Below are 21738 nucleotides of genomic sequence, written 5' to 3'. Positions count from 1 at the left end.
GTTCCTAGTATGCCCTCCTGTAGTCTTCCCTGAACCAGGGTTGACCCCCTGGCTTGGTGGTAATAATAGAGTGAGGAATATGCCAGAGCATGAGGTTACAGATTGTGGTTTGAGTACTGTTCTGCTGCTGGTGATGACCGACACTGCTTCATGGATGGTAAACATTAGAAATAAGGTTTAATTTTAAGCGTGTTTAATTTAATGTTTGTGTGTAAAATCTATAGTTAGATTCATACTGAACAAAGGCGCATTTGGGTGTTGCTTTGCAAGTGGCATTGTAAGGTAGAGAAACTTGAATCTTAGCTTAGCTAATTTGATAACAGTTGAAGATAGGTAGTGAGAGAGAAAGTAGTTCTCACAGCTCCACTACAAGAAGTTGGATTCAGAAGGCGAAAGAGAGAACATCTCTCTCAGCCTTGTTACAAGAAAAGCCACACTATGGAGTAATGGTTAAGAAAACAGATGCCGGGAATCAAAGTCCAGTTAGGAAAACTAGAGAAATGAGGAGAGGTATCCAAGGAGTCAGGGGCTAAGTGAACAGAGACCAAGATATTGTCAGAAGAATTCAAGGAAGAGTAAACAAAGTTTTCTGAGTTGAAGAGACAATTGTTGTAACCAGATTTGAAGTGAGATAGTAGCTTTCAAAGGTAAAACAAACACCTGATGCTATTTTAATACAATCTGGGAATCGAGAGTTAAAGCAATTGTGAGCAGTTTGTAAACAGCCAAGATAAATAAATCCTAAAGTGGTTGGTGTAACATTCTGGACTGGAAAATGGAGCAGATGCTTGGTTTGAAAGTGTCATTTGGGAAACCCAGCCACGATTTCAGAATGCAAATCGCTAAGGGAAAGCATAGAGATTTTAAAGCATGTTTTCGGGGTGTGTATTTTGGAAACTCTCACCGGGGGAGGGGGGGCTGGAGAAAGAGATTCTGAGGCGATATCCACAAACATTCACTGGGGATTCAGAGTGGAGAATATAATTGCCCACAGATCTCTTGTGTGTTTAAACAAGACTTAAGTTAATGAGACCCTTGTAGATTAAGATGTACTTTGTAATCCAAGTTAATCTTTAAATCTGTGTATTTGTTAAGGTGCGGGGACGGGGAGTAAAGGAGGATTGTATGATCTAATTTTTCCATGTTTAACAATTTTTGTTGCTGTTAAAACTAATTAGCTCTCCTGTGACTCTGTTCCTCCACGTTTCATAAAAAACATAAGATAGTCTTTTGGGCTAGGGATCCATGCTGGGATCGTCCTGTTCAGTTATAACATCAACTGGGATCTTAACAGTTGCTAGATCTGTTGGAAGTCTATCCCATTTAGCATGGTGGTAGTGCCACACAGTACACCCTCAATGTGAAGATGGGACTATGTCTCCACAAGGACTGTGCAATGGCCGCTCTTACTGTCGTGGGCAGATGCAGCTGTGGTAGACAGGTTGGTGAGGATGAAGTCAAGTATGTTTTGTCCTCTTATTGGTTCTGTCCCCACATCATTTTGGTTAGCACCATTGCTTCACAGCGGCAGGGACCCGGGTTCAATTCCCGGCTTGGGTCACTGTCTGTGTAGAGTCTGCACGTTCTCCCAGTGTCTACGTGGGTTTCCTGAAAGACATGCTTGTTACGTGAATTGGACATTCTGAATTCTCCCCCAGTGCACCTGAACAGGCGGCGTAGTGTGGAGACTAGGGGATCTTCACAGTAACTTCATTGCAGTGTTAATGTAAGCCTACTTGTGACACTAATAAAATTATTACCTGCGACAAACCCAGTCTAGCAGCTCTGTCCTTTAGGACCCATCCAGCTCGGTCTGCGGCAGTTACGATCAGGCCATTCTTGGTGATAGACATTGAAGTCCCGCACCCAGATTACATTCTGCACCCTTGCCACCTACAGCAATGTTTCCAAGTGGTGCTCAATATGGAGGAGTGCCGGGCAGCACGGTGGTACAGTGGTTAGCATTGCTGCCTATGGCACTGAGGACCTGGGTTCGAAACCTGGACCTGGGTCACTGTCCGTGTGGAGTTTGCACAATCTCCCCGTGTCTGCGAGGGTTTCGCCCCCAATAAGATGTGCAGGATAGGTGGATTGGCTATGCTCCTTAATTGGGGAAAAAATAATTGGGTACTCTAAATTAAAAAAAATAATATGGAGTATGGACTCATCAGTTGAGGGGGGATGGTATGTGGCAATCAGCAGATTTCCATGCCCATGTTTGACCTGGTGCCACGAGACTTCATGCCATCCTGACTCCCTGTGCAATTCCCTCCCACCTGTATATCACTCCTGCTGCCACCTCCACTGGGATGGTGATGTCAGGGACGTTTTTTGTAAGGTATGATTTTGTGAGTATGACTGTGTCAGGCTGTTGCTTGGTTAGTATGTGAGATAGCTCTCTCAATTTTAATAAGGATGGTAGTAAGGAGGATTTTTGTTGGGTCGACAGGGCTGGGTTTGCCGTTGTAGTTTCTGGTAGCTAGGTAGATGGTGTGTTGCAGAAATTGTAAATATTTCACCTCATCTATGAAATTTATTGGAATTTCAAAAGATTGAGACTTTTTGCAATGGGAAATTGCCATACACTTAAAGTATGTTTAAAGAGACAGTGATAAATTTTAAAAAATAGATACCACACATTAAATCTTATGTTGATGACATCCAAATGTTGACTGGAATAATAATCACAGGAGACACCTCTGAAGTATCTACCTATTCTTTATGCGTCATCGGTGCTTTCTTATACAGCCTCAGAAAACAACAATTTTCTGCTTAAGGAAGATACAAAGGTAACCTTCACTGTACTCAGCATTAACATGCAGGCTTTTGCGTGTTCAGCAGGAACAATGAGATCAAGGCCAATAGCTTTCTGCTTCTAGAATACTGAACATTAAAAAAAAACATTCCTTGCCATCAGCATTGTTTCATGCAATGGTTCACAAATTTTCATCATTTCTTTTGTGGTCAGTTTTTAGTCATTTTTACATTAAATGGAGCATTTGTCACCACTATAAACACCAGACTAATTGTACTTTAATAATCTTTAGTATTATTGTCAAAAGTAGGCTTACATTAACACCGCAATGAAGTTACTGTGAAAATCCCCCAGTCGCCACATTACGGCGCCTGTTCGGGTACACTGAGGAAGAATTCAGAATGTCGAATGCACCTAACAAGCATGTCTTTTGGGACTTGTGGGAGGAAACCGGAGCACCCGGAGGAAACCCATGGAGTCACAGGGAGAACCTGCAGACTCCGCAAAGGCAGTGACCCAAGTCGGGAATGTAACCTGGGACCCTGGCACTGTGAAGCAACAGTCCTAACCAATGTGCTACCATTATGCTAATAGCCATTCTTGTGCAATGAAGTCCATGTGTTCCAACCCTTTAAAAGCTTGGAGGTGCACTACTGTATTTTGCACTTTCAACAGTGTAATGGATTTTATTTCTTTGATTAAGGTTTTATCTTTTTCATATTTTTATTTTCATCATTCCTACATTATATTGCTGACATATGCAACATTTAGCCTCTTCAGATTTCAGCAATGTCAGCTTAGTTCAGTTGTAACATTCGCTTCCAAGTCAGGATGTTCATGAACTCAAAAAACAATTCAGATCTTGATCACATAATCTAGGCCAGTAATGAAGGAGTGCTGTATTGTCAGATGTGGTGCAAATGTTAAGTACAGGCCTCTCCTGCCGATTAAGGTGAAAAAAATAGATTGGATGCCACTATTCAGAGAAACGCCACTCGTATGAGAAATGCGGAGATTTTCCTGGTATCCCCTCAAAATGACCATTAAAAATAGATTAACTGATCTTTTCTCTTTATTTAAAATAAAGCAAATTTGTACAAGTTTAATCTATACAATAATATTGCATTATTTCCAAACATATCATACTTATTGCTCAAGTGATTTACCCTCATTGCATCGCATTACTGAAATATGCCGTATCCTAGAACAGGATGTGAAATGTAAGCCAATTCTGGACTGAGACGTCCCTCCTCAAATATGGATCAGCTGGTAAAATAGCCGGCTGATCAGTCCACTTGACGCAATTGTACTATTTCCCATCAGGGTTACAATTCAGCACAGCTCATGATTTGCAACAAACTCCAAAACAAAAGAAGGCTTACTTAATATTCTATTTAAATAGACAATTAAAAAATTCATATGGAACCGTTCACATTATATCCCTCGAATTCTAAAACAGAATGGGAATAAAGGAAAAAGAATGCATTACAAGCTTAATACCGTGCTGTATTTGCAAATTAGAACTAGAATATCTAAAGACCAACTAGAAGATCTAAGGCAGCACAAGTATGGGAACACCACTATCTCCAAATTCCCTCCAAGAAACAAACCATCCCGACATTGACATTATCTCTGTTCTTTTACTGTTGTTAGGTCAAAATGCTGGAACTCCCTCCCCAATAGCAGCGGGTATACCTGCACTACATGGACTGTAATGGCTCAAGAAGATGGCTGACTGCCACCTTTTAAAAAAATTGAAAGTGCCCAATTCTCTTTTTTCCCCAATTAAGAGGCAATTTAGCATGGCCAATCCACCTACCCTGCACACCTTTGGGTTGTGGGGGTGAATTAAAAGAACATATGATTTCAAGATCTCAGCCCTAAATCACAGACCACATCCATAATAATTCTTCCATATGAAAGATTTGGCAATGGAAAAAGTCAGCTAGCCTCCAGGGGAGACTTCTCAGATGACTGTCGCAAATTTAGTCAATAAGTAGCTGAAGCAGACAAACCAGGAAGATGCAAATTTCAATTCCCAGCATAATGAGCTGATCTCAGCTGAATAGCAATAGGTATACTACAAACTAGCTCCGTGCTTTGGATTTGCAGACTTAATTTCATAACTACAACCCGTCCAAAATGTATGTGTGTGGATATTGCAGGTCCTGGTCTGTGATACCATCCCCACCCTCCCTATTTATCCTGCACAGTAGAATTATCTGATCATATTCCATGTCAAAACTCACAAGTGAATAATGACTAGTTGGGTAAGGTACAGTAAAACAACCAGCATCTATAGAATCAGAAGCAACAAACCTTTAGGAGGCGAGGGGAAAAATTTGGTGAAATAAAAAGTGCAATGATATTGACAGCTGTGAAAATAATATTCCTACCTGTTAGCTTTATTATATTGTTAAGAAAGTACAATCTAGAAAATCTATGTTTCTAAAAATAGCTGTTGCATCAACTGGGAACTGACAGAATGTTCCAGTTGATCTGCAGAGTGATGCACTTTTGCAGCAAGATATGTGGGAAGACATAAGCATATAATCCATACACAGCCATCAGTAGACAAAATCCATGGTCATAGAATTTTACAGTGCAGGAGGCTATTCAGCCCATCGAGTCTGCACCGGCCCTTGGAAAGAGCACCCTACTTAAGCCCACACCTCCACCTTATCCCCGTAACTCAGTTACCCCACCCAACCTTTTTGGACACTAAGGGCAATTTAGCATGGCCAATCCACCTAACCTGCACATCTTTGGACTGTGGGAGGAAATCGGAGCACCCGGAGGAAATCCATACACACACGGGGAGAACGTGCAGATTCCACACAGTGACCCAAGCTGGGAATTGAATCTGGGACCCCGGAGCTGCGAAGCAACTGTGCTAATCACTGTGCTACCGTGCTGCCCACAGTAGTGGAGTTTCAGTACAGTTTGTTTCCTTTGACGGTTGAGTCCATGCACCACAGTGACGTATGTTCCATCAGGAATGTATTTCTGCCAGAAGCCAGTCAAAATGTGGTTGACGGCTACCAGCCCTCAAACAGCGTAGCAAGCCACTCAGTTCTAGGCCACTCACTCACCACCTCAAAGGCAATTCGGTTTGGACAATAGATCCTGGAAGGAGGTCATGTGGTGCAGTTCATAGCATCACTGCCTCTGAGTTAGAAGCGTCAGGTTCAAGTCCTGCTCCAGGAATTGATGGCCATGAAGGTGCGCTCATAACATGGCCAAATATCAACTTTGAAATTCTTCCAAATTACAGCAATGGCAGTAAGTGAAATCAGGAGAGATTCCCAGTCAGCCATGTGGTGAAAAGAAAATAGAGCCTCTACCATCACTATCCAAAGCTCCAGGCTGCAACATGCATGTAAAAGTGTATGCGCCCACACCAATTTGGACTCTTTTGGTGCGGATCAGATTTGTTCCAACAACATGGGGTTCTATCCCCATACTGTCTATGGTTGCTTCAGGACCCACCTCCTTGACCTATCCATGGTGGAGGTCGTGGAGCTTTGTGTCAGACATCACTTTGGGCAGAGAACCCAGGAAGAAGATGAAGAAATGCTGGCCTCATCAGCGAAACTACCAGAACAAATTACATTTTCTTTTTTAAATTGTTCTAGTCAATTGAAAGTAACGATGATTCATTCACGGTACTTCCACTGGCTGTCATGAGATTTAGTCGAGTTCCCAAATTTTACAGGAATGTTTCTACATGGTTTGTTGATCAGAAATTGGACAAAGGCCCAAAGGAGATTTTTTGTAAAAATGTACTTTAAAAACACAAGAAATATTTATCCTTTGATTGAACATGTTTGTTTTATGTGAGAATAACTTGTTATAATAGTACAAACAAAACTACACAAATAGAAACAAGTGGAATGTGGTAACCCTGCGCGTGGGCAATGATCAACAAAATGTCTTGTGGTCTCGATGGCACACAGGTGGCACGGTGGTTCGCACTGCTGCCTCACAGCGCCAAGGCCCGTGTTCAATTCCGGCCTTGGGTGACTGTCTGTGTGGAGTTTCCTCCCCGTATCCGAGTGGGTTTCCTCCGGGTGCTCCAGTTTCTGCCCACAGTCCAAAGATGTGCAGGTTAGGTGGACTGGCCTTGCTAAATTGCCCCTTAGTGTCTAGGGATGTGCAGGTTAGGTTATAGAGTTACAGGGGTAGGGGGCCCTGGGCAGAGTGCTCATTCCAAGGGTTGGTGCAGACTAGACAGGCCGAATGGTCTCCTTCTGCATTGTAGAGATCCAATAATTCTATTAGAGAAATCTGTATTGAAAGGATTAAACCACAGTTTGATTGAACATAGCATCACAGAGCCCTAGCAAAACTGGAGTCAATGGGAATCAGGAGGAAAACTTTCCATTGGTTAGTCATATCTATCACAAATGAAGATGGTTGTGGTTGTTGGGATGTTAGTCATCACAGTTCCAGGGCATCACTGCAGGAATTCTTCAGGGTAGTGTCCTAGACCCAACCATCTTCAGCTGCTTCATCAATGACCTAGCTTCCAACACACTGTCAGATTTAGGATGTTCACTGGTAATTGTACAATGTTCAGCACCATTTGCAACCCCTTAGAAAATGAAGCAGTCCAGGTGCAAATGCAGCAAGATCTAGATAATATACAGGCTTAGGCTGACAAGTAACATTTGTGCCACACAAGTGCCAGGCAATGACCATCTCCAATATGAGAGAATCAAACCATCATCCCTTGATATATAATGGTATTACCATCACTGAATCCCCCACCATCAACACCCTGGGAGTCACCATTGTCCAGAAACTGAACTGGACTAGCCATATAAATACTGTGGCTATAAGAGTAGGTCAGAGGCTAGGAATCCTGTGGCGGGTAACTTATCTCCTGGCTCCTCAAAGCCTGTCCACCAGCCACAAGGCATAAGTCAGGAGAGCGATGGAATACTCCCCGCTTGTCTGGATGAGTGCAGCTCCAAAAACACTTAAGCTCGACACCAACCAGGGCAAAGCAGACCCTGCGTGGTCGACACTCCTGCTACAAACATTCACTTATCCCCCCCCCCACCAGCAACAGTTTATACCACCTACAAGAAGCTTGCAGGAACTCACAGAGGCTCCTTAAGCAGCACCTTTGAAACCCATGACCACTACCATCTATAAGGACAAGGGCAGCAGATACATGGACATACCTGGAGGTTTCCCTCCAACCCACTCACCAGCCTTACTTGGAAATATATCACTGTTCCTTCACTGTAGCTGGGTCAAAATCCTGAAACTCCCTCCCAAACAGCACATTGGGTGTACCTACACCTGAAGGACTGCAGCGCTTAAGAAGGAAGCTCACCACCATCTTCTCAAGGGCAATTAGGGATGTTAATTAGGCCTAGCCTGCAAAGTTCACATCCTGTAAAAATATATATTTTTAAAAATGTTGTGATATGATGACATGCACCTTTGATGAAGCGCAGCTTAAATTGTTGTCCATCATTACTACCTCAACAGGATATGTATGATGTATTGATCCTGTGATTTGCAGTAAGTCTGCAAGCAGCAGAGGTAGAGATTAAATGTACAATACATAGTCAGATTTTGAAATAAAGAACCTACGTTATTGGTTCACCAACCCTGGTGTATGTTTGGGACATTTATGTTGGAGGGAAGAAGAACACAAAGAAAATAAAAAAACTGACAATGTTTGTTCTATTTGTAAACTTAGCATACGCCCTAACATTTTAAACTATTTACCTGACAAGGAAATGCTGAAGTCCGTATAAACTGCTGGAAAGGGTAGCCTGGAGGTCAGGTCTGAGAATGTGCTTTTATAGCCTCGATTGAAGAAAGACAAGTAGTTGCTGCTGAAGATCCACACCTGCAATTACTGGAACTACTATTAGATGGGGTGTAGATTCATACGCAGTCAGGAAAATGGGAATAATGCATTTGCATGTTATAGTGAGTTGTGCAGGGTGCCATATGCCAACTTGTGGTATTTGCTAGTCGCCTAGCAAGAACAATAAACTACATTATTGGGAAGCCAGTGCTCCAGTAAATCATTTAGTGTCTGTTCTCCTTCAGTGGGGGGTGAGAGATGAGGGGAGTTCCTCGTGGATAATTTGGCTCAAAGATAATTGCCTGGATGATTATCAGTGCTCACTTTAATTATAAGGTAAATTATAAGGCAACTTCCAGCATCTGCACGTGTGCAGTTAAAGCTGGAAATCAGAAAATTGATGTCCAATTAACCCTGCTTCTGCATAAGCTTTGCTACACCATAATCTCACCAAAGACTTGGCATTAAAACACTTAAGATGAGAATTTGCAGTACATATTCACTGAACATGCCAAAAAAAAACTTTACATCTGGTTTGTTCAACTGCAAATGAATTTTAACAGAATGATAAGTCTCAATTACTATCAAACAATCTTTCGGGCACTGAAGATTTACTTCTGCAATGTGGAGTCTCATTCCTTCAGAATTTCATTATTGGAGATTTTTTAAAAATTCTGTTTTTTTCTGCCTCTTACCGTCATAGTTCCTCATTTTAGTCCCACACATTTCTCAAGTAATCTTTGGATTAATTAACTTTTTCCATTACAACTCCATAACATCACCCCTGAGACAATTCTTTTCTAAACTGAAAAGTTCATTTTCCCCCCCAGTTTTTCTTCATAATCCAGATTCCTGATCCTATTAGACTCATGCCTTCAGCATTGCAATGCCTGTTTTTTTGGTAATGAGAATTGGATACTACTGTATTCAAGGTGCAGTCTAACTAGAGCATCACAAGATTAATTCACAATCTTATCTAAACTATATCATATTGCTTTGTACATGTGATTCAAGAGTTTTTGGATTTATCATTTTTTGCTGCACTGTACTGATAGGCCTGGTTCATCATCGAATCGACTAAAAATACTAGGTCTCATTCAGCTTCATTCATAAATTATTTTCCTCATATGGAATATCGACATTATTTATGTTTTCTTCTTATATATGCACTTTACATTTGCCTGTATTAAATTTCACCTGTCATTGTTTCTAAACATTGAGATCTAAAATTCTAAACCTTACATCAGTTAATATTGGTGTCTTGGTTTTCTCATCAAATTCTCTAAAGTTATCCATGTCTGATGCAAATGTATCTTTTGTCTAACTCGTTCTGTAATTTCTGAACTAGTCAGTCTGTCTACATCTACAATTTTTAACTTTGTATTGGCTTTCTGAACAGAGCATTTATGGAAATTAGGAACAGTAGTGGCCTCAACATAGAGCCTGGAGATACCTCACTCAGCACTTGCTTCCCCTCCCTCACCCTGACATAATTCCTCCAATGTGTAAACATCGTGTCCAATTCTCAACCAGTTTATTTTTTGAGCAGTTCCCAAGGCATTCTACATATTTTCGCAACATTACATTTAATTAGTTTTTACTGTGGAACTTTATGAAAAGCCTTGTGGATATCAAGGTATACCACTATCCATTTTGATCGTCCTTTCTTCAAATGAAGATAACTGTTCAGATAGGGTCTTCACTTTCAATCCATCTTGACTACTGTTCAGTTGTTTGTTAAAGCACTGATCCTGTTTTACACCTGACTGTTAATTCCATTATTTTACATGAAATTTTTGTGCATTTTTGAAGACACGGACAGCATTAGCCATCTTCAGTATAATGCAAACTTCCTAGTATCCATAGAAGAATATCTCAATGATTGTTAGTGCCTCACAAATCACCTCCCAAGTTTCCCACAGCAACCCGAGATAAATCCACGGCAGAAAATAAGTTTGTTTTAAGACCTTTTACCATAAGACTTCCAACTCTGATATTAAAGTCATTGGATGGGATTTTCCGTTTCTAGGCGGGAATCTCTGTTTCTGAGACTAAGCGTTGACGCCAATGCAGAATTCGTGGACTTTCACGACAGCAAACTTGGCGCCGAACCTGGTTTGATTCAGCAACCCGGCACCACATGAAACACAATTGATTCCAACGGAAAACAATGCGGGATTAGCCGGGTCCATGAATGACACTCAGAAGGCTGACAAGTTGCAGCCGCATATACACGTTACAATCCCCACACACATTTATCCCAGCCAACAAGATGGTACTGGTTGTGCTGGAGCGCACCAATACAGCTGATGGATCAGCTAGAGCCAGAGGGCACTAGGAGGGGGGTGACCTGGGGGGGATACTTATACAACCCGTGGTCCTAAGTTCAGAGTGGGCTGTCAGCAGCCTGCACAGCTCATTGGCTGCCTTTCCGGCGGTGGCAATAGTGTTCCGTGCCCATCCACCCTGACCCCACAGTCCACCTCCTGGTCACCCCCTCTGACTCCCCCCGGCCCTGGCAGAAGCATCCCGGCCAGTGGCACAACTGTCAGCAAACTATGGCGATGTTGGACAATTTCTCTCCTTCAGCAGCCACGATGTCAGTTTCACGAATTTTAAAACCACAAGTGTACAGCACCGTCAGGAACTCGGCCCATCGGAGGCGGAGAATCGCGGAGGCTTCGGAGAATACCAGGTCAGAGCCACTAATGTTATGCAAATGTTGTTTACTGTATGTGCATTCCGGACTGGATTGACGCCACTGTCGAGGTGACGGAGAATGGCAATTTGGCGACAAATCAGCACCATTTTGGCGCCAGAACCTAGTCTCTGCCTAATCTCCCGTTTTCACCGTCAGCCAACGTAGAATCACGCCCACTGACTTTCCTTGATCCACTGGAATAAGTAGTTAGGATTGTCTATTTTGGACAAATTATAACAAAGGTCGTAGATCCAATGCCAAAATTAGAAGGATAAAGATAACCAAAAATAATTTTATGAAGTTGGAGGATGTGTTAACAAGAACACTTGGTTTGTAACAAGAAATAAACTCTTAAAATGCAACATTCTATCCACTTTCCTTTTTAAAATAAATTTAGAGTACCCAATTAATGTTTTCCCAATTAAGGGACAATTTGTCATGAGCAATCCACCCACCCTGCACATCTTTGGAGTGTGGGGGTGAGGCCCACACAGACACTGGGAGAATGTGCAAACTCCACATGGGATCGAACCCGGGTCCTCAGTGCTGTGAGGCAGCAGTGCTAACCACTGTGTAACCGTGCTGTCCTACTATCAATTTTCCTATGTGCCTCAGAAACCTGGACAATAAGTAAAGATCTGTGGAAGAAAACAGAAGTCTTTGAAATGTGGATGCTAACATGTACATTAAAAATTCTATATACAGACCATAAGATTAATGAAGAGGTATTTGAAATAGCAAGTATGAAAATAACTCTTAAAAGTGACATTCAGGATAGAAAATGTCAGTATTTTGGCTATTTGATCAGAGCTGAAAAGCCACAGAGATCTTGCCTGGAGGGCAAGGTAAAGAGCTGCAGAAAGAGGGATCAACCTAGGTGAAGTTGGATGACGATCATCACAGAATGGTGGCAGACCAGCTATAGTGGATGTGTGAGCCCTATGCAAGACACACAAGTGTGATATACCAATGACAGCAGATTTCCTAGTACGTATAGCTAAAAGCTACAGCAGCAAAGTAGATTACTCAAAGGTTTTGATTAAAATACTTTTCCTGCTCTCGAATACCTTTCCTTACAGAAAACTATATTTTATAGAGTCCATAGAATCCCTACAGTGCAGAAGGAGGCCATTTGGCCCATCAAGCCTGCACTGGCCCTCTGAAAGAACACCTGAACCAGGCTCCCTGCAACCCTGTAGCCTCACGTAACACATCTCTGGACACTTTAGCATGGCCAATCCACCTAACCTTCACATCTTTGGGCTGTGGGAGGAAACCGAAGCACCCGGTGAAAACCCACACAGACTCGAATAATTGTGCTCAGGAACCATATTGACAGACACCAGGGAACCTTGGGGACCACACACATTGCTTATATCCATGATTCTATTAGTCGGCACACATCTTACGTTACCAGGTGCTTGGTGCCTAATTTTAAGGATTTATCTACCAACAAGTCAATGGTGATGAAAACAGATAAAAAGAGGCATGGACCTCCAGGGACTCAGGCGAGCATGTAGCCAGAGCGGGTAGGGTAGATAGATTTGAGAAATACACCCAATCTCACTCAATCAAAATATAAAAACAGACTTGACCTCCCATCGTTAACTGCTTTTAGGGGCAGGTTGAAAGTTAACTTCAATACAGCCAATATCTTCCCTTTAGCAATTTAAATAATGTTCCGTTGTCCCATCTGAAGTCATGAGTCAGTTCCCTCTTTCCCCCAAACCTACACCGCCAAACCACTGGTATTCCTTCTGTTAAGGTCTGCGAAGTTTCACCGTGGAGGCTTCTCCTGTGGTCGAAAGTCCGTCTGTCGCCCCTTTTAACAAGGATGTGGAGATGCCGGCGTTGGATAGGGTCTTACAAACATAAGGTTAAAGTCCAACAGGTTTGTTTCGAATCACTAGTTTTCACTGACTGAGGAAGTCACCCGAGGAAGGAGCTGCACTCCGAAAGCTCGTGATTCGAAACAAGCCTGTTGGACTTTAACCTGGTGTTGTAAGACTTCTTACTGTGCCCTTTTAACAAGAACGCCTGTCCCGGCTTCCTTGCCGCAAGTGCCCGCCCACCCCATCACAACCGTGGGAGTTTTCCTCGCCTACTGGGCGGCCTGACTACTTTGCCTGTCCTCGGCTTCTAAATCCATCCGGCCGTACTCACTTACACTTCTGCCGGTTGTTCAGGTTCTGCTGCTGCCGCCGCCGCCGCCTCGAGTCGGGCTACTCCGGGTTCTGATGTGGAGGAGGCCCCGTCTCTAAGGAGCGGGCGGCGAGAACCAATGAGAGGCGCCGGCGCGGGCCCCACGTGAGCGGCGGTTGGTGCCGGCGCTCGAGCTGCCGAGTTTGCCCCCGCACTGGAGGACGCGTTCAGGTTACTTCACTCACACACCTCACTCGTGGGCTTGGATATTCCTCGGCCACGCCGCGGAGCGAATGAATTCACCTTCTTGAAACCCCCCCCATCCACCCAGCTAGGCCGTGGTTGCCGATTCGACTTGGGTGAGTTTCGCCTCGATATTTTCTGTTTTTTAAAACATCGCCTGTGTGTATTTTCCTCTCCGTCTCTCTCGCGCGTGGTCGAGTCGGATCCAGGTCCCATCCGGTGCGAAATAGTGAGCCCATGTCGCCGGGCCTCCCGGGGCATGCGCAGACGCGCCCAGCGCTACTTCCTGCCAGATAGTGGTCCGAATGGGACATTGGTTTTGTTCTGTGTGCGTGTATGGGGGGGGGAAATTATGTTCGAAATTTTAAAATAACTTTGATTTGAACGATGTGGGGAAGGATTGCGAGTTTGGGGGGGGTGGAGTTAAACTTGGTCGCGATAAGGTCGGGGCTCGGGCAGGGGAGCTTTTCTTTCTGCTGGTGTACTTTGTGGGTCAGGTTATTAAAATTATAGTGTCTAAGGGGTCCATCGCTTTGTGTGTTTTTCATGACCTCTGGCATGGAAGGTGGCTCTCTAAAGACGCTGAAGGTTGGAAAATATGGGGGGGGGGGATATCTTTTGTAAAAGGAAGTGCTGCAGCTCAGCGTGTGGGCTTTGTTTTTGTAATACATTTCTTCAGTGAAAATGTACTGCCGTTGAAGAATAAATAAATCTGCGGTGTTCGCGAGGTGCTAAAGTGTTTTTATTTTCACTTCCCCCCCCCCTTAAAAAGCGTGAAATATTTCGTGTCACTGAAAATTGCCTTGGGTTTACTGGTCGCAATGCCGTCGGTTACTTCCGTCTCCCGTGTGCCGGTTCGTGTCACTTCACGGCGGAGAAACATTTGACGGAAGAGCGCACACACATCTTTGTTTTATCCTGGCATGTACCGCTGAGAGAGAAAATTACGGTGGGACACTCCTCCCCCGCGGAACAGTTTCGTACCAGGCTGGATATTCCCTTCCTGCATTGGCCAGCTCTTTGTGAGGTGAGGAGGGGAGTGTTAAATGTCCCCCTAAAACCCTGCAATCGACCTGGAAGTTAGCAGAAGTGATCTCCGTCTTGGGGTTTATTGGGGGTCCACCATTTGGCAGGCTAGCGTGGCATCGTTCGACATGGGCACTTAATGCAATTCGGCGTCGTCTGATGAAGAATTCGGTTTTTCTTTGCAGCCAGTCAGCAAATATTACAGATTCAAATCGTTTGGAATTTCAATTCTTTTGTTTTGTCTTTTCGTCCAAATTCCGGGTTGTCGCATTGTCCTTGACCCAAATTTACTTTCCGTATCATGAGTAATCATTGTACGTGTGTATATAAAATGAACTATACACAAAATTCGAACACATTTCCTACACGTTTTAAGGCAGTGAACAAGGTGCCGTTTGGAATTTTATAAATTCGCCTCTGTTGATAATGCAGAATATTTAATTATGCATTGCAAAACCCGGCCGTCTTGTTCAATTGAAAGCTGTCCGTCCAGTTCAGCCATGCATTATTTGCAAACGAGCTTCTTCGACACAGAACTGATATTTTCCTTCAGTTTTGCAAAATTGCATTAAGTTTAGAATATGCAGCACTGCAAAATACCTTCGCTGCCTTTGCGCAGAATATTTATAGCTTGCCTGTAAGTGAAACATTTCCGTGTCCACGGTGGTTGACTCCTCCAGATCTTCGTGTAATCTGTAAAACTTGTGTAAATCTCTAGGGAATGTCGAAGATTACGGGTGACACCAGCACAGTGGCATAGTTTTTTAAAAATACAATTGCTGTAGATTCAAATCTAGTTTCTGTTTTCACTATGTTCAAAGCATCGAGATCCAGGCCATGTACAAATATTACTCTCTCACTTTATTCATGATTTATATCCGAACTTTTAAAAAGGCCTTATTAGAGGAATAGATTTATTTGAATTGTCTACAGAATTAGAAAGATATTGGATCAGAATTATTTTGAAATTAAACATTTTCGATGATAAACTTCACTGGTGTGTATTCTGGGATGTAGTAATCTGTACAGAAGCTTTTTCCGTGTGGTTTTGGATTTTGAATTTAACTGAATTTGTCAAGTTGCCTATCTGCAGAAAACAACCTGCTGTATTGGGATAGAATTTATAATATTTGGCCATAGCGTAGGAATTTTTTGACCAACTTATTCTGATTTGGGCATTGAACTTGTTCTGGATTAGAACTATGGCACATTGCTTAAAAGATGTTGGCTTCTGGACACTAAACGACTGGCTTCGGTTTTGCCGGTGTTGAGTCACCGGAAACTTTATCGAAAAGACGTCAAAGCAATAAAGTTGGCTGACAACAGTTAATATGTAGAAGCTGACCCCATGCTTGCTAATAAGAATGTGTAAAATATCTGCAGGAGTAGACTATACAGCCCAATAAGCCTGCTCTGCCATTCAGTAAGATTGCAGCTGAACTTGTACATTGACTCTAGTTGTCTGCCCTAGTGTCCAAAATTGATTAGTTTCAACCATGAATAGACTCATTGACTGAGAATCCACAGCCTTTTGAAGTCAAGAACGCTAAAGATTCACAGCCCCAAAGTGAAGAAATTTCCGTTTGAAATGGTCCACCCCTTGTCTATGACATTGGAGTTCCAGACTCACCAGCCAGGGACATCAACCCTGTCAAGCCCATTAATCAATGTTTCAATGCGATCACTTCTCATAGGACAGCCCTGTGCAGGACTCCCATCTAGTGAACCTTTATTGCACTCTACGGCAAGTATGTTCTTGGGCAAGGAAACCAAATACTCGGGTGATCTCATGAAATCCTTCTCACCGCAACTCTGATGCTCCAACCTCCCTGTAATGAGGATAACATACCATTTGCCTTCCTAATTGCTTATTGAACCTACATGTTAATTTTCTGTGATGTGAATACAAGGACCCCAAATCCTTCTGAACACCAACATTTACTAGCCTGTTATCTTGTAAAAAAATAATTCTGCTTTTCCATTCTTTGTACCAATATGGATAATTTCACACTTTTCCATGCTATTATTTCATCAACAGCCACCTTATCCCAGCATTTAACTGGTCTATAACATTTTGCAGCCTCATTAGATTCTCCTCAGAGCTTACGCTCTCTACTTTCTGTATTGTCACCAAACTTGAAAATACTACACTTGGTGAAAGATTGTGAATAGCTGAGGCCGAAGCACTGATCCCTATGACATTTTGCTGGTAATACCCCACCATGCTGAAATTGACTAACTTATTCCTATGTTACATTAACTGAACTCCAATGCATGATAATATGATACTCCCGGCAGCCGTTATCCTCTGTGACAACCTCTTGTGGGGCACCTTATTGAATATCTTCTGAAAAGCTAAAGATACCACATCTGCAGGTCCCCCATGATCTATCCTCCTAGCTACACCCTCAAAAACCCTTAATCAATTTGTCGAGCACAATTTTCTTTTCATGTGCTGTGTTGACTCTGCCTAATTATATTGTGCTTTTCTTCCCTAAATTCGTGATACCATGTTCTTGATAGATTTTCGCATTTTCCCTACTACTACAGATGGCAGGCTGAGCTGGTTCTCTGGTTTCATTCTCCCTCCTATCTTGATAGATGAACAGCGCAGTACAGGCCCTTCGGCCCTCGATGTTGCGCCGACCTGTGAAACCACTCTAAAGCCCATCTACACGATTCCCTTATCGTCCATATGTCTATACAATGGCCATTTGAATACCCTTAGCGTTGGCGAGTCCACTACTGTTGCAGGCAGGGCATTGCACGCCGTTACTACTCTCTGCGTAAAGAACCTACCTCTGACATCTGTCCTATATCTATCTCCCCTCAATTTAAAGCTATGTCCCCTTGTGCTAGACATCATCATCTGAGGAAAAGGGCTCTCACTGTCCACCCTATCTAATCCTCTGATCATCTTAGAATCTGGGAAATTCTGAAAGATTAAAACCAATGCATCTGCCATATCTGGAACCTCTTTTAAAACCCTAGGGTGTAGGCCACCTGGTCCATTGATTTGTCAGCTTCTGATCCCATTAATTTATCCAGTAGTTCATAGAATTAATTCCTCACACTCATTGGACCCTTGGTGCCACACAATTTCCAGTATATTCTCGCTTTGTGAAGACAAACTTTAAAAAGTTGCTTAAGGTTTCTGCCACTTCCTTATTCCCCATTAATATTTCTCTTGTCTCTGCCTCAGAAGGACCCACATTTGCATTCACTATTTGTAAAAGCTTTTACAATTTGTTTTAAAGTTCCTTGCTGGTTTATACTCATTCTGTTTTTTTCCTCTTAATTATATTACTCTTATCAAAGTTTGTTTTAAACCTACTTGTAGAAAGTAACTTTCATTTCTTAAACTACTTGTATGTATATAAAAGAAGGAAAAACAGAAAAAGCCTGGACATCTAACTCCTAAGAAACAAAATGTTTAAAGCAAATCTTTTTGCTACCTTTCTTTCCGGCAGTCTAAATGTTGCATTCACTTGAGTGGAAGTGAAGATTTTTCTTTCTGTGATTTTATGTAAATCATTTTTCTTAATTCATTCACGGGATGTGAGCATCGCTGGCCAGGCCAACATTTATTGCCGATCCCTAATTGCCCTTGAAGTTGGTCGGAGCTGCCTTTTGAAAAGCTGCAGTCCATGTGGTCAAATACACCCTCAGGTATTGGATTATATTTTAATATTTACTAATTATTTTGCATTTGCTTGATTTGCACCCCATCCCTTAAAAATCCACTCCCTCCACCACAGCACACAGTGGCAGCAGTATGTACCATCTGCCAGATGCACCGCAAGCAACTCAAAGGCTCCTTTGATAACACTGTACAAACCTGCAACCTCTACCACCTCAAAAGGACAAGGGCAGCAGATGTATGGGAAAGCGGGCAGCATAATCAAAGACCACTCCCGCCCGGCTTGCTGACACTTCAAACTTCCATCGTGCAGGAGATACAGAAGTCTGAGAACACGCACAAACAGATTCAAAAGCAGCTTTTCCCCCGCTGTTACCAGACTCCTAAACGATCCTCTTATGGACTGACCAGATTAACACTACACCCCTGTATGCTTCACCAAATGCCGGTGTCTATGTATTTGCATTGTGTACCTTGTGTTGCCCTATTATGCATTTTCTTTTCATGTACATTTTTTTAAATAAAATATGTTATTGAAAATTTTTGGTCAACCAACAACACAGTACATTGTGCATCCTTTACACAATATTACAACAACACAAATAACAATGACCTATTTTATAAACAGAAAATGAATAAATAATAAATAACAAAAATGAAAACTAACCCTAATTGGCAACTGTCTTATCACAAGTAACACTCTCCAAAAATATAATTTAACAGTCCAATATATAATTATCTGTAGCAACGACCTATACATATTATACAGTATATATTAACAACCCTGAGTGTCCTTCTGGTTCCTCCTCCCCCCCCCCCCCCCCCCCCCCCCCCCCCCCGATCCTGGGCTGCTGCTGCTGCCTTTTTTCCATTCCATCTATCTTTCTGCGAGGTATTCGACGAACGGTTGCCGCCGCCTGGTGAACCCTTGAGCCGACCCCCTTAGAACGAACTTAATCTGCTCTAGCTTTATAAACCCTGCCATGTCATTTATCCAGGTCTCCACCCCCGGGGGCTTGGCTTCTTTCCACATTAGCAATATCCTGCGCCGGGCTACTAGGGACGCAAAGGCCAAAACATCGGCCTCTCTCGCCTCCTGCACTCCCGGCTCTTGTGCAACCCCAAATATAGCCAACCCCCAGCTTGGTTCGACCCGGACCCCCACTACTTTTGAAAGCACCTTTGTCACCCCCATCCAAAACCCCTGTAGTGCCGGGCATGACCAAAACATATGGGTATGATTCGCTGGGCTTCTCGAGCACCTCGCTCACCTATCCTCCACCCCAAAAAATTTACTGAGCCGTGCTCCAGTCATATGCGCCCTGTGTAATACCTTAAACTGAATCAGGCTTAGCCTGGCACACGAGGACGACGAGTTTACCCTGCTTAGGGCATCTGACCACAGCCCCTCCTCGATCTCCTCCCCCAGCTCTTCTTCCCATTTCCCTTTTACTTCATCTACCATAGTCTCCCCTTCGTCCCTTATTTCCCTATATATATCTGACACCTTACCATCCCCCACCCATGTCTTTGAGATCACTCTGTCCTGCACCTCTTGTGTCGGGAGCTGCGGGAATTCCCTCACCTGTTGCCTCGCAAAAGCCCTCAGTTGCATATACCTGAATGCATTCCCTTGGGGCAACCCATATTTCTCGGTCAGCGCTCCCAGACTCGCGGACTTCCCATCCACAAACAGATCTTTCAGTTGCGTTATTCCTGCTCTTTGCCACATTCCATATCCCCCATCCATTCCCCCCGGGGCAAACCTATGGTTGTTTCTTATCGGGGACCCCCCCAAGGCTCCAGTCTTTCCCCTATGCCGTCTCCACTGTCCCCAAATCTTCAGTGTAGCCACCACCACCGGGCTTGTGGTGTAGTTCCTCGGTGAGAACGGCAATGGGGCTGTCACCATAGCCTGTAGGCTAGTCCCCCTACAGGACGCCCTCTCTAATCTCTTCCACGCCGCTCCCTCCTCCTCTCCCATCCACTTACTCACCATTGCAATATTAGCGGCCCAATAATACTCACTTAGGCTCGGTAGTGCCAGCCCCCCCCCCCTATCGCTGCTACGCTGTAAGAATCCCTTCCTCACTCTCGGGGTCTTCCCGGCCCACACAAAACCCATGATGCTCTTTTCAATCCTTTTAAAAAAAGCCTTCGTGATCACCACCGGGAGGCACTGAAACACAAAGAGGAATCTCGGGAGGACCACCATCTTAACCGCCTGCACCCTCCCTGCCATTGACAATGCTACCATATCCCATCTCTTGAAATCTTCCTCCATCTGTTCCACCAACCACGTCAAATTTAGCCTGTGCAATGTGCCCCAATTCTTAGCTATCTGGATCCCCAGGTAACGAAAATCCCTTGTTACCTTCCTCAACGGTAGGTCCTCTATTTCTCTACTCTGCTCCCCTGGATGCACCACAAACAACTCACTTTTCCCCATGTTCAATTTATACCCTGAAAAATCCCCAAACTCCCCAAGTATCCGCATTATTTCTGGCATCCCCTCCGCCGGGTCTGCCACATATAGTAACAAATCGTCCGCATACAAAGATAGCCGGTGATCTTCTCCTCCTCTAAGTACTCCCCTCCACTTCTTGGAACCCCTCAACGCTATCGCCAGGGGCTCAATCGCCAGTGCAAACAATAATGGGGACAGAGGGCATCCCTGCCTTGTCCCGCTATGGAGCCGTAAATATGCAGATCCCCGTCCATTCGTGACCACGCTCGCCATCGGGGCCCTATACAACAGCTGCACCCATCTAACATACCCCTCTCCAAAACCAAATCTCCTCAACACCTCCCACAAATAATCCCACTCCACTCTATCAAATGCTTTCTCGGCATCCATCGCCACTACTATCTCCGATTCCCCCTCTGGTGGGGGCATCATCATTACCCCTAACAGCCTCCGTATATTCGTGTTCAGCTGTCTCCCCTTCACAAACCCAGTTTGGTCCTCGTGGACCCCCCCCCCGGGACACATTCCCCGGGACTCGCATTGTAGCGGGTCCTTTTCCTTCTTTAAGAGAAGCGATATCGTTGCTTCAGACATAGTCGGGGGCAGTTGTCCCCTTTCCTTTGCCTCATTAAAGGTCCTCGTCAATACCGGGGCGAGCAAGTCCACATATTTTCTATAGAATTCGACTGGGAATCCATCCGGTCCCGGGGCCTTTCCCGCCTGCATGCTCCTAATTCCTTTCACCACTTCTTCTACCTCGATCTGTGCTCCCAGTCCCACCCTTTCCTGCTCTTCCACCTTGGGAAATTCCAGCCGATCCAAAAAGCCCATCATTCTCTCCCTCCCATCCGGGGGTTGAGCTTCATATAATTTTTTATAAAACGTCTTGAACACTCCATTCACTCTCTCCGCTCCCCGCTCCATCTTTCCTTCC

At 43.8% G+C, this 21738-nt stretch overlaps 1 protein-coding gene and 1 long non-coding RNA gene across 13 annotated transcripts in view; one reads left to right on the top strand and one right to left on the bottom strand.

The window, feature by feature from the left end:
- Positions 1-13575, bottom strand: part of LOC140399153 (uncharacterized) — an 80102-nt gene extending 66527 nt beyond the window's left edge. The window contains exon 1 of the long non-coding RNA XR_011937646.1: positions 13454-13575. This is a non-coding gene — a long non-coding RNA (uncharacterized lncRNA). The remainder of the gene's footprint in view (positions 1-13453) is intronic.
- Positions 13576-13629: 54 nt separating this feature from the next.
- Positions 13630-21738, top strand: part of strbp (spermatid perinuclear RNA binding protein) — a 276353-nt gene continuing 268244 nt past the window's right edge. For 8 of the 12 annotated variants that reach the window (XM_072488405.1, XM_072488411.1, XM_072488410.1 and 5 more), the window contains exon 1: positions 13630-13787. The gene's annotated coding sequence lies outside the window, so the exon portion shown is untranslated. Of the gene's footprint in view, positions 13788-14679; positions 14699-21738 lie in introns of those variants that run through there. The other 4 variants (XM_072488406.1, XM_072488402.1, XM_072488403.1 and 1 more) reach the window with 3 other exon arrangements.

This window comes from Scyliorhinus torazame, chromosome 22, assembly GCF_047496885.1.
Source record: "Scyliorhinus torazame isolate Kashiwa2021f chromosome 22, sScyTor2.1, whole genome shotgun sequence".
NCBI classification, from domain to species: domain Eukaryota; kingdom Metazoa; phylum Chordata; class Chondrichthyes; order Carcharhiniformes; family Scyliorhinidae; genus Scyliorhinus; species Scyliorhinus torazame.
The sequence above is the reverse complement of the archived record's forward strand: the minus strand, read 5'-3'. Positions and strand labels throughout refer to the sequence as shown.